Source organism: Rhincodon typus, chromosome 8, assembly GCF_021869965.1.
Source record: "Rhincodon typus isolate 14 chromosome 8, sRhiTyp1.1, whole genome shotgun sequence".
Classification (NCBI taxonomy): domain Eukaryota; kingdom Metazoa; phylum Chordata; class Chondrichthyes; order Orectolobiformes; family Rhincodontidae; genus Rhincodon; species Rhincodon typus.
The window spans coordinates 80,420,247-80,433,480 of NC_063339.1; the positions used below are offsets into that span (position 1 = coordinate 80,420,247).

The following is a 13,234-nucleotide window of genomic DNA, read 5'->3' on the forward strand; positions in this document are numbered from 1 at the left end:
TTGAACTCAATCCCTCTATTAATGAAGGCTAACACACCATATGCCTTCTTAACAACTCTATCCACCTGGGTGGCAGCTTTCAGGGAACTGTGAACATGAACCCCAAGATCCCTCTGCTCCTCCACAAGAATCTTTCCGTTAACCCTGTATTCTGCTTTCAAGTTTGTCCTTCCAAAATGAATCACCTCACGCTTTTCAGGGTTAAACTCCATCTGCCACTTCTCAGCCCAGCTCTGCATCCTATCAATGTCCCTTTGTAACCTGGAACAGCACTGCGCACTATCCACAACTCGACCCACCTTTGTATCGTCCACGAACTTACTAATCCACCCTTTCACTTCTACATCCAAATCATCTACAAAAATCACAAATAGAAGAGGACCCAGAACAGATCCTTGTGGTACAGCACTCGTAACTGAGTACCATGTTGAATATTTTCCGTCCACTACCACCCTTTGTCTTCTAAGGGTCAGCCAATTCTGAATCCAATCTGCCACATCTCCCCCTATCCCATGCCTCCTTACTTTCTGCATGAGCCTACCATGGGGAACCTTATCAAACGCCTTACTTAAATCCATGTATACCACATCCACTGCTCTACCTTCATCCACGTGTTTGTTCACCTCTTCAAAGAATTCAATAAGGTTTGTGAGGCATGATCTACCCCTCATAAATCCATGCTGACTATCACGAATCAAACTGTGCCTATCCAAGTGATCATAAATCCTGTCTCTCCGAGCCCTTTCCAATAATTTGCCCACCACTGAAGTAAGAAATCTGTCAACTCTTGAAAGGTTTTAGTATCTGGTGCTTCCGGGAAAGTTAGGCTCTTAATAACCAAAAAAGCTGAGTCTGCAAGCTATCAGGAGAATTACTTGTTGCTTTTCATCTGCTTCAGTGCCATTTGCCTGGAAAAAATAATGCCGTCTTTCCATATACTCAACGGCAGGACTGAATGAGTCAAGCTTCCCAAAAAACAGGCAGAAATGCTCATTCCAACTGAAAAGATGATTGTTGCAAGAGAACTTTGTTTAGGAGCGTGCTTTTCTCTCGTCACCACTGAAATAACTCCATAGAGGCTGGCATCACATCACTAAGCGGAAAAGCCTTGACACTTATTCAGCTTCCTCAGAACTAGCTTTCAGACTGAATGGAGCCTGTGATATTCCTATTTATATCTGTCAGCCTGGGCTCCCTGATTGGGGCTGTTAATCCTGTCCAGTCAGTGAACTCACGAGGTCCATCTGGCTAACCTCATTAAAATCACTACAGGAATGTTGTGATAATTAAAGACCCTATAGTCAGCAATTAATAAAGTTTTCTATGGCCGAAAACCAGAGTACTGAAGGGGGTTTGCAATTTGGGGAACAGTAACCAGAGTGTGGAAAGAAAGGACAGAGGTCAAATTTGAGTGGCGCCAGTAGATAAAAGATGAGGTGACTTGAGGGAGTACTTTATAGGACCATAACAGTAGTTACATGGTAAGACGAAATACATAGGAATAAATGGGACAAGTAAGAAAGGTACTATAATAATTATGGGTGACTTTAATCTACATGCAGATTGTCTGAATCAGAGTGGTAAAAGTAACCTGAAAATGAGTTAATCGAATGTATTCAGGACAGTTCAAGTGTCAGCAAGGAAGCAGGTTTTACTAGTCCTAGTGATGTTCATTGAAACCAGATTACCTTGTAACCACAATGTTAAAGAAGGTTTTGGCATTAGAGTCTATAACATAACGTAATTTTGTGAGATAGCAAAAACTGCAGATGCTGGAGTCAGAAATAACAAAGTGTGGGGCTGGAGGAACACAGCAGGCCAAGCAGCATCAGAGGAACAGGAAAGCTGCAAGTTTGTTTAGTTTGAAGGGGAAATGCGTGGGTCCACAACTCAAGCTTTAAAACTAAATAAAGGTAATTAATTATGAGTATGAAGGCAGAGTTAGCTTAAATGAACTAGGAAAATAGGTTAAAATGTAACACAGGAGATATACAGGCATTGGCTTTTAAGGAGACATTTAATAACTCTCAGCAAAGATTATCGATTGATAAATGCTGGCCAGCAAGTGATGCTCAAGTCCCCTGAATGAATAAATTTGGAAGGGTGCATCATTTGTGGCTAAATAGGAAGTTAAGGATGGGATCTGATTAAAAGAAATATTGTACAATTCTGTGAAGATTAGTGGCAGGTTTGAAGATTTTACTGGTTTTCTGAACCAGCAAGGAATGACAGTTTGAAAGAAAATGGAAACGTGGACACAGTAGGCAATTCAGCCCCTCAAGCCTGAACATCGTTCTAGATTGTGTCTGATCATCTACCTTACCACCATTATATTGGACAAACCCCATATTTCTTGAATGTCATCAGTATTTGGATATCTTTTGATCTCTCTCTTGAACATGCTACCTCAGCCATCCATGGTAGAAAATTCCAAATATTCAGTCCTCTGAAGAAATTCCTCCTCATCTCAATATTGAGAGAAATTGAGTGATAGGTAAAGCTAGCTAGAAATAGAAAAACATAGTAAGAGTTTCTACGAATCTTTCAAAAGTTTTGGACCTCTAGAGACTGAGTGAAATTAAAGATGAGAAACAAGGAAATGGAAAAAGCTTTGAACAGGTATTTTTAACTATCTTCCCTGTAGAAAACTTCAAAAGTTTCCCTAAGGTACTTGAGAATGGAAAGGTGAAATGGAGGGGTGATCTTCAACAATAACCATCACCAGAGGAAAGGAGCTAGGAAATGACCGAAAGACGAGTCCCATGCTCTGCACTGCAGAGATAGTAAAGATGTTAGTTATGATTTTTCCAAAATACTTTCAAGTTTGGATGGGTCCCAAATATAGCACTCTTCTTGAGAAAAGAGGATGACACACAGCAGGGATTATATGCCAGTTAGCCCAACATTCTTATCATTTGAAAATTGCTAGAATCTATCTAGCTAGGAGTTTACAACTTCATTTTAGAAATTTACAATGGAGATAGGCAGAGTCAGCATGGTTTAGTGAAAAATAAACTTTATGAAAGTTATTTGAAGGTGTACAAAAAAGGTGAATTAAGGGAAACCTGTAAATGTAATGTACTTTGATTTCCAAAAGTTATTTGTTAAGGTGCTACATCAAAGCTTACTACACAAAATAACAATTTGTGGTATGGGGAATAATGTATTAGCATGGATAAAAGATTTGTTAGTTAACAGAAAGCAGATAGCAGTGATAAATGGGTCTATCTCAGGTTAGTGGTTTGTAACCTGTAGAATTCTAGGGTTCTACTATTATTAAACTAGATCTACAACGTTGATGAAGGGACCACATGTATGGTGGCTAAACTTGCTGATGATACTAAGGTAGGAAATAAGAAGACATAAGCAATGTACGAAGGGCTGTAGATGGGTTAAGTGAGGAAGCAGAACTTTCACAGATGTTTTTTTTAATATAGGGATAATACAAAAGCGTTATATTTAAATGGAGAGTTGCAGAATTCTGTAGCATGGGAGGATCTGGGTGTCCTTGTAACTGAATCATATAAAGGTAGTATACAGACACAACAGGTGGAATATTGGCATTTATTGCAAAGAATATGGAACATAAGGGGGGGACATTTTACTGCAGCTGTACAAGTCCTTGGTTAGACTGCATCTGGACTACAGTGTACAGTTTTGGACTTCTTACTTTGAAAAACAATGTAATTGCATTAGAAGCAGTTCAGAGAAAGTTCACTCGCTCATTAGATGATGGGCTTATCTTATAAAGAAAGGTTGAACAAGTTGGGCCATTATTCATTGGTGTTTAGAAGAATAAGAAGTTATATTATTAACATATACAAAACCTTGAGGGCACTTAATAGGGTGAATACCAAGAGATTGGGCCACAGGAGAGTGGAATTGAGACCACAACAAGATTAGTCATGATCTTATTAAATGGCAGATTTGAAGGCCTGAATTACATACTCTGCTTCTCTTTTCCTTTCTATGTTACTATGATTTCCTAAAGCGAACCACTTTTCAGGAAGTTATTCTGCAGGTGACACTATTTTCCACTCTGGCTTGCACATACATTTGCAAACACTCAACCCACCTGTCACACAGATTTACTTACGGACACAAAATAAAAGTGAGAGTGATACTGCTTAGTGTGGTCGGCTTATTATAATCTCCATTGAAAGTAATTAAAATTGCACATGTTGGAGAAAAGCCTGGAGACAGCAAGAAAAGTGTGAACAAAGTAAAAGCATCAGTATGCAAGAAAATAATATGCATGTAAGGATAAGCTAAGGGTGACTTTGGATGATCAGAACTGTCTTCTGACTATTCAACTTCTGGTAAGTTTTTTTCCATTGTGCTGTCTGACTTCTTTATACAACAATCTCCTCCTTATTACATGATACACAATGTGTTATAATGCAGCTGTAAAGCATATTAAATGTTTTGACACATAATCTGGTGCTTTTTCATAAAAATTTTTAATTGTAACATTGCATTGTCGTGTGGTTCTTCAATTGTTTTTATTAATCAGTGAACTGTCCTTGTACCTCCACAGATAATTTTTCTACACATGTGTCCTACATTTAGGTGCAATAATAATTTTATTAGTGAAGGAGAAAGTCTAACCAGCAAGAAATCTGGTAACACCAAAGAAGGCATAGAAAGTAAATCCATGTTGAGAACATATTTCTGAGCATAGTTGAGGAATGAGAAACAATTTCTGTTGAGAAGTGATATCATCCACAATACGAGGACAGGTAAGAGAGAGAAGTTGACCAAAATGTGGAAGTATTGTTCTTCACCCACATTCTGGCCCCAGAGCAGAGACGCAGATAAATTTGTATGTCAGATGCTGGATACAATGTGAGCGTTGAAATTGGTTTCAACTACAGTATCAGTATGCAAGTACAAAACATTGCGTAGTATAAGGAGCATTTAGCATAGAATACTTAAGTTGGACATATTCTACTATTACACCTCCACTTCACTACCTTGCTGCTTCAGCTTGTCATAAATCAGAACCTGTAGCAGGCCAACATAAATGGAATGTTAAGATATCATCCAGTGATGATGGAGCTGATGCATCTCAAGGAAGACAATGTGGAATCTATACTACAGCTCTTCAACCATTTGTAAGCTTTATCTATATTGAAGAAAATATAAATCTTCTGACTTCCATGTTTATGCATAATACTTGCTACAAAATATATTCAAAAGTACCTAATTTCAGCTGTAACTCTGTACATTAGTTAATATGACTATATTACAAAATAATTAAGCTAATATTCCATGTTACTCTGTTGAAAAATCATATTTATTTAACTTGCAAGACATTGGATTTCCAGAATATTTTCAGGATTGTTCACAATAAACAATAATTATTAATTATTTGTATCCTGTATTTTTTGGCTGTGATTTTTCCTAATATTTAAATTAACAATGCATGCAAACACTAATTTGGTGGTGCAAAGATTTAATTATTGAGGGGTTCTGTGAGCTTTCAACATGAATGGGTCCTGCCTTTATTTGCAAATGAACAATATATTAAAATGTACATTTGATTGCCAATTTGCAAATCTGTATGTATTATTTGTTCTGTGTTCAGAATTCTATTTTGAGTAGCTTGTCTTTTTTCAAATTTAGCACTGTTGCATTCCTGCCATTGTCCAGACAGAACAAGAACCTTTGATTTATATGCATTATGTTTCTAATGAGGACCAAAGCTTTGTTCTGTGCACAACGCCATCTAAAGAATACACTTAAAAAGTTTGCATTTTTACAGTTCCATTTACAGCCCTAGGTCATCCATAACATTTTATAGTCAATGAAAAATTTTTGAAGTGTTGTAATGTGAATGTCAAGGTCATTTAAAACAGCATTAAGAGAAATTACTTTGTGATTGTTTTCGCTGATGAAGAAATCCCCCAGAGATCCAAGTGTGTAGCGTGAATAGTATGCAGGTTGTACTGGAAGAATTAATGAGGCTGAAAGTTGATAAATCCCTAAGAACTGATGGTCTACATTCCAGAGTGTTGAACTGAGGTGACTATAGTAATAGTTAATGAATTGGTGATTATCTTCTAAAATTTGATGGATTCTAGAATGATTCCTGTACATTGGAAGGTAGCAAATAACACCCAGCCTTATAAGAAAGGAGCGAGAAAGAAAACTGGGAACTACAGACCTGTTAGCTATAAAACGGTTGTGGGTCAATGCAAGAATCAGTTATAGTGGATGGATAAATAGGCACCTGGATAATAATGATCTGGGCATGGTCACTATGAATTTGCGCATGGAAAGTAGTGTTTGACAAACAAAATTGATAGAGAGCTGACAGGCATAGTATACTTCAATTTTCAGAAGACTTTCGTTAAAGACCCCCAAAGGAGGTTGGTTGGAAGAATTAAAGCACATGAGAAAGGAAGCAACAGATTAATTGACTAACAGAAGAAAACATAGACTTGTGTTAGGAGGCTGTGACTAATGGGGTACCATAAGGATTAGTATTTGGCCCCCAGCTGTTCACACTATATAAATATATATATGGAATACAATGTGGAAGAATGTGATGTTATCCACTTTAGTTTGAGTAAGAGTATTTATTAAGTGGTAACCAGCTGGAAAGTGTGAACGTACAAAGGAACCTAGGTGGTGTTGTTGATACGTCAATGAAAGTTAATGTGGTTGCAACAAGCTATTAGAAAGGCTAATGTAATGTTGGCATTAATTGCAAGAGGATTTGATGATGGGAGTAGTGAAGCCTTAGTTAAATTGGATGCGAGCTTGGTTAGACTGCGCCAAGAGTACTATGTGCAGTTCTGTCTCCTTATCTCAAGAGGGATATTGTAGGGGGAGTGCAGTGAATGTTCACCAGATTTGTTCCCATGATGTGGCAGCACTGTCCTATGAAGAGTGAGTTGGCTTGTTTCAGAGAATGAGAGGTGATCTCATTGAAGCTTACAAAACAAAAGGATGGACAGGATAGATGTGGGTAAGATGTTTTCCCTAGTTGGGGAGTCTAGAAACAGAGTACACAATTTAAAAATAATGGGATGCCACTTAGGACTGGGTCGAGGAGAAATTCTTTTACTCAGGATTGTGAACTTTCAAAATTCTCTGCCACAGAGGACTGTGGAAGTTCAGTCTTGGAGTATGTTTAAGACAGAGATTGATGGATTTCTGATTGCCAAAAGTGTACAGAGTGATGGGGTTGGGATGGGCAAAAGACATTGAAGTGTTTGATCAGCCATGATCACATTGAATGGTAGAACAGGTTTGATGGGCTGAATAGCCTACTCCTGTTTGCATGTTCCTGACTGAGCAATCAATCTGCTTTGTTGAAGGTGATTGAGGGTTAAATATTAAGGAATTACGCTACTGTTCTTCAAACAGAAACTTTCATTTAAAATCTCGTACAAAAGGTGATGGTGCTGCCTTCATTCAATAATGTAGTGAATAATCAGCATGAATTATGCATTTAAATCACAGATGTGGCCTGGAAACAGCAACCTTTCCGACTCATGCAGTTTTTTACAGTGCGCTTAGCTCTCCCTCACTCTCTCTTTTTTTTATGCAAATATAAACCAGCGTATTGACTGCTTGCTTTCAACTACACCTCAATGAACCTACCTAGTGGCACAGGTTTGGACGTGGCTCTGTTAACACTTCATCCTGATGCTTTACATTCACTGAAGACTGGACCCTTGGGGAAGACCGAGGTTGTGAAACCATTTTTTCCTTTTAAAAAAAGACAATGAATTTGCAGACTGCAAGCCCCTGATTGTTTTTTTTTAAAACAAGTGAAGCCACATTCCAAGGACTTGAAATAACATTCAAAGGTAATCAAACATTTGCATCATTTTTGTCTACTAAACTTCACCAGGAATAATTGCCTAAGATCATGAACGAGGGCCATCTCCTAGCACTATAGCAAAGCAGCTAGACCATCATCCTGGGTACTCAACTGATGGAGTCAATCCATTAGACAAAATCACCCGGACAATGGGACTCTGTTTGAAAGGAATTTGCCCAGACATATTCTAATCCTGTAAACCCCCCACCTAACACAGCAATAGTTGGCGGTTAGAGAGAGACTGTTATGTGACAAGCCAGCTAACCTTAAGTGTTGTTGTTTGCTCTGTAGACCTAGGCAAGTAACTGAAATGTTGCAGAAGCAAGATCCCTGAGTGGGTCTCTCTCTCTCTTCCACTCCCCCCCACTCTCTTTCTGTCTTCCTCTCAATACAACTTTCAAACCCTATCTACTGTTTACTGACTCTCCATGTATTGCATGCAGAATTGATCATGAAAAAGAACTCGACCTAGTAGCTACTAACTTTCGAAGAACTGACAAATCGATTGCCAATATTAAACTGCCTGATGTCAAAACTCAGGAGGACCACTGAGCTCAGCCTGAAGGCAGCAAAATTGCCAACCTTCAAGAATCATATTCTCTTGCTTAATCTATTCTCGAACTTTGTAAACTGCATGAATGTACGTGCTCAAGTTCGTGCGTTTTAATCTTGGTTATGTGCAATAAATGCTATTCTCTTTTTAAGAACATGAGACCTGCCTGTTTGCTGTAGAATCCCTACAGTGTGGAAACAGCCCCTTAGGCCCAATAAGTCCACGTCGACCCTTGCAGCATCCCACCTAATCTACACATCCCTGAACACTATGGGCAATTTAGCATGGCCAATCCACCTAACCTGCACATCTTTGGACTGTGGGAGGAAACCGGAGAACCCAGAGGAAACCCATGCAGACACGGGGAGAATGTGCAAATTCCATACACAGTCACCGGATGCTGGAATTGAACTGGGGTCCCTGGCGCTGTGAGGTGACAGTGCTAACCATTGAGCCAGTGTGCCGCCCCAAATATTTGTTGCATTAGCAAATATTGTCCTTTTTTGCAAAAGGAAAGTCGAACATAGAGTAAGAACACAAAGGGAAGTCATTCTGCCTCCTTACCTGGTTATAACAGTATTGAAGATTGTAATGCTCCAAAGGTTATAACTTAGGGTCAGGAACCTTAGTAGTGGCAAAAATGAAGCTGACAAGTTTTCCGACAGAAATTAGGAGCTTTTGACATTTAATCGATTAACATACTTCTTAAATGCAGTTGGCACTTTGGATCACAATGTGAGTGCTAATATTGTGTAACAGGGATGAAGTGTTATTACAGAGTCTTCCATCCTGTTGTGAGCACTTCGTGGAAATTCTCTGTAAAGGGGTATATTTCAGTACTTCTATTGCAACTCTGCATCTGAAATAACTCAGTGGAGAAGTATTAAGAACATTGGAATGGTGTCAACAAAAACGTTAAAGGTTACACCTTCTTGGTGAGGATGGCAATGATGCTGGCTATCTTCAAAATGATCAGTGAGGATTTTGATCAACTACAGAATTGTTATTGTGCAGGATCCATCATATCTGTGTGGCTCTTCAAATGATCTGCTCGTTTAGTGACCTTTTTTTTTGTCTTCTCAAGATGCTGTACATTAAATGTGGGTTTAAATGGGATTTATTTGTTTAATTTTTTGAATTCTTTCATGGGATGTTGCTGGCTAGGTAAGTATTTATTGCCCAGCCATAATACTGTTGAAATGTGGTGAGCCATTTCCTTTGAATTGTTGTAGTCCTTGGAGCATATGTTCACTCACAGTTAGAAGAGTGTTTCAGAGATTTTGACCTGTGCAGCTTAAAGGAAACATTATTGACTTATACCCTATAGATGATGGACAGGCACTGGGGAGACCGTCTGTTACTTGTCTCTGAATCAATAGCCTCTATTCTGTTGTGATAGCCGCTGTATTTCTATGTATTTTTGAATTTAGTTATCCATCTTACAACATTTGCTAAGTGCCTCTATGTCAAATTGGGATGTCTGTTGATCTGTGAAATAAGTTTTTTTTTTTACTATTTTGTGGTGCAGTAATATGAAGCATCAATTTCAGTGCTGATCTCACCACAGTAGCTTTTTCAACTGCTGATGGATTGTATGTGATGCAGTGGACTCTGAGATCACAAAGTGTTACAAGTATTGGAAATTTGAAATCCTGAGGCTTTGAGAAAGCAACTTACATGCTGATACTTGCAAGAAGATGAGAGCCATGGGTGATAATGACTCTTTGGTTTATCATAACTCGATTGTAAAATTATCAGAAAGAAATAAAAATGTGGTTCACATTCTGCTGTTGTTTGTTCCCTTTCAACTGCCTTATCTCATTTCAAATATTTTTGTTTCTCCATATTATTGATGCTGCTTCATTAATTTTTCCATTAGACATCTTGCTCTTATTGCTTAGCTTTTCTACTTGATTATACTTCTCCTGATATTTTTGTGAATTAAATCTTCACACTTTACACATTCTTCTCTTAATTCATTCCCTTTCAAGACCTTAACGCTTCTCATTTTCCTGACTACATCCTGCTACTTACAGATTTTTCAAACAGAACTGAAGGTCATTAAGATTTTATGGGAAGGGAAACTTAGATTTCTCGATCAATAGTAACTTGTATGAAAAAATTGCAACTTGTAAATGACACTTTTTCTGAATCAAAGTGGATAGTTACTTTTGAAGAATTTTCAGAAAGACTGTGGTACACAATATGAACATGGTAAAAAGAGTTAACGTTTCGGGTCCGGTGACCCTTCCTCAGAACTGCAAGTTCCGAAACATTAACTTTTTTTTTCCATCACAGATGCTGCCAGACCTGCTGAGCTTTTCCAGCAACTTTGTTTTTGTTCCTGATTTACAACATCCACAGCTCTTTCGGTTTTTATGAAAATGGTAAGTCTGGATCATTGCATCAAACTAAACTATGATGGCTGGTGTTATGATTACATCTAATAATTGACCAAAGGAGTCCTGAGTCAGGTTTTTTTGGTCATTTATTCAAGCGTACGCAGGGTGATTATGTTCCAGGCTTACTACAAAAACTGAAGAATATAGGAAAAGGCAGTATCTATATGTAATTTTTTTGGCTGCATGGGCATCTCCACCCAATTTAGAATCTTGCTTCAAAATACATGTCTATTCTAGGTCATAGGTTAATGTCTCCTTCAACCAGTAAAGGGTCATTTAGTCATATGCTATTCTGCCTCTGTCCATCACCTCCCTATCTCTACGTCTGTCTGACTTCAAGGACTCTCTGGGACGTTTTGTTAGTACTAACTGTTTGTAGATTCCTGCTGATTCTAACCTCTGAAGTGTAGAAGTTTCACTTGGAGGTCTGCTTTCTTTCCCTATTTAACCCTTATAGCCTAATTCACTTTAACATTCAGGACAACAGAACATAAGATAAAGCCATCTGAAAAGCCAATCAAAGAATGATCAGCAGTCCTGGTCAGTTAGTAAAATTCTTGCCTTTCAATCAGAGGATTTTATATACCAAGTCCTGCTTGTGAGACTTGAGCGCAGAATTATAGGTTGACATTTCAGAGCTATGCTATTGGAATTGGCATCTTTCAGATCAGATGTTAAACTGGCACATTTTTAGAGGCAGCCTAGTGGCATAGTGGTTAGCACTGCTGCCTCACAGCACCAGGTTCAATTCCAGCCTCTGGTGACTGTCTGTGTGGAGTTTGCACATTCTCCCAGCGTCTGCGTGGGTTTCCTCTGGGGGCTCCGGTTTCCTCCCACAGTCCAAAAGATGTGCAGGCTAGGTGGATCAGCCATGCTAATTTGCCCGTAGTGTTCAGGGGTGTGTAGATTAGGTGGGTTATAGGGGGATGGGTTTGGGTGGGTGCTCTGAGGGTCGGTGTGGACTTGTTGGGCTGAAGGGCCTGTTTCCACACTGGGGATTCTGTGATCTATAATGATGATACAGACAAGCGTAGGAGCAGAAGTAGGCTGTTTGAGCCCTCATTCAGTAAGATCTTAGCTGATCTGTTCATTTTGAATTCCTGATAACACTTGATACGTCTGCCGAATAAGAATGTATCTACGTCTACCTTAAAAATATTCAATGACCCCACCTACACCTCTGAGACAGAGTTCCAAAGTTGCACAATACTCTGAGAGAAAAATCGATACTCATCTGTCTTGTAGAATTCCATATTTTTAAACACCCCTTAGTTCTGGACTCCCTTTGAAAAAGAAACATCATTTCCACATCCATCTTGCCAAGTTCATCCAGGATCTTATGTGCTTAAATTAAGTCAACCTTCATTCTTCCAAACCTCCATGGAAATGAGCCCAGTCTGTCTCTTCTATCCTGATCAGACAACCCACTCATTCCCGGTATCAATCTAGTAAACCTCTGCTGAAGTGTTTCCAACATATTTACATCCTATCTTAAATAAGGACCACAACTGCATGAATGGCTCGAGATTTGGTCTCACCAATGCCCTACATAACTGAAGAATAATATACTTTTATTTTTAATCCCTCCTGTAATAAAGAACAATGTCCCATTAGACTTTATACGCACTGTACTTGCAAACTAATATTTTGTGACTCCTGCAGTAAAACACCTAGATCCCTCAATCCATCAACCTTGACGATATACAGTCTACATATGTGGCCTAAGGTGGTCATTCTTGGTCCTGAAATGTGCCCAGTCTACCTCAGATTACCTGGAAGGCCAAGGTATTTCAAAGATTTGAGCAATATGTTTATTGCTGCTATTATGAATTAGCATCACTACTAATAGGCTATTACTTCTACAATCAGTACTCCCCTCTTGCTGTGTATATTTTGGTTATCCCCTTACACTGGTATTCTTGTGAAATGTCCTAATGTATTCAGAATTAAAAGCCTCAACAAAATGTCTTTTATCAGCAGTGCTCAGCCTGAAACTATTTACTGAGATCTTGCTTAATAATTCAGCATCTAGCTTCTCATACTCAGCAGCTGATTTTATCCATGAACCATGGCTACTGAATCTTCACACTTGCGCTGGAAGTTCTTCTCCAGCCCAGGCAGCTGTTCCAAACCCTGGCTCTGAGCAGCTAATGCATCTGTCTGAACTCTTGTTCTTTGCTGCAGAGAACAGTGTCAATCCCCCTGACTATACTGATCCTTACAACCTCTACACTCCTTTTTGCTATCTCTTTTTGAATGTCTTCCTGTACCATGCTGCTAGGGACAGTATTCACCCTGCAACTCACTCTAATCCAAACAAGGCTGCAAAAAACTTGAACCTGTTGGACAATTACAAAGGCTGAGGCTTCTGTCCTCTTAGATAAACTGAAAAGGTTTTGTAATATTTTGAGGAAGAACAGGGAAATTCTCCCCAATGTCATGGCT

At 38.8% G+C, this 13,234-nt stretch overlaps 1 protein-coding gene across 1 annotated transcript in view; it reads left to right on the forward strand.

Moving 5' to 3' along the window:
• LOC109917135 (tau-tubulin kinase 2) overlaps positions 1–13,234 on the forward strand; it is a 162,650-nt gene that overhangs the window by 134,526 nt on the left and 14,890 nt on the right. The window lies entirely within an intron of this gene.